Below are 900 nucleotides of genomic sequence, written 5' to 3'. Positions count from 1 at the left end.
ACAAACATATTAGCGCCAAACATTCGGTAGAATTTATAGAATATATACTTGTATATATACACACACACATACGTACATACACACACACACGTACACACACACACATGCACATCAAATAAGCACACGCACAAATGATGTATCCATCCGTTGAGTATATTAGCGAATCTATAAAGAAGCAATTGTCGCGTTATATAGATAAGGTAGGTTTATTCATATTTCATCATCATCGTCAACTTCATCGTTATCAAGATCGTCGTCTCATCACTATCATCATCATCATCATCATCATCACTATCATCATCATAGTCGTCGTCGTCGTCTGCCTAATTTCTGGTCTTTATTCATAGTTACATGAGGTTAGACCAGTATCATTATCAGCATAAATATCGAAATTTGTTTAGCGCCTCTTTTGATACTTTTGAGAATAATTTTTGTAATTTAGAATAACTTTTTACTATATTTTTATAAATGTCTTTTGGCTGATCATTATCAATGTCTTAGTTTTTTAATTTATTAATGAAAAATAATTTTTTTTACACACAAAACAAACAAGAAACAAACAAACACACACACAAACAAACACACACACACAGAGACAAATAAACTAACACACTTACACACACACACAGACAGACAAACTAACACACTTACACACACACGCGCACACACACGCACACACACACGCACGCACACACACAACGAAATATTTACAATGAAAACAATAACAGAATAAATGCATGTAACAACCACGTGCTTCTGTTATGACGTAATGATGACGTGTGCATTATTATTTTTGTATCTAATTATAAATGCCACTCTTGTTTTCTACTCTCAGCATGACTGGATAATGTGTCCTAATTTGTCTTATTTCAATTGGATTGCTAGAAGTTTTTTTTCTCT

The sequence above is a fragment of the Helobdella robusta genome, assembly GCF_000326865.2.
Source record: "Helobdella robusta unplaced genomic scaffold HELROscaffold_44, whole genome shotgun sequence".
Lineage (NCBI taxonomy): Eukaryota > Metazoa > Annelida > Clitellata > Rhynchobdellida > Glossiphoniidae > Helobdella > Helobdella robusta.
Note: the sequence above shows the minus strand (reverse complement) of the source record.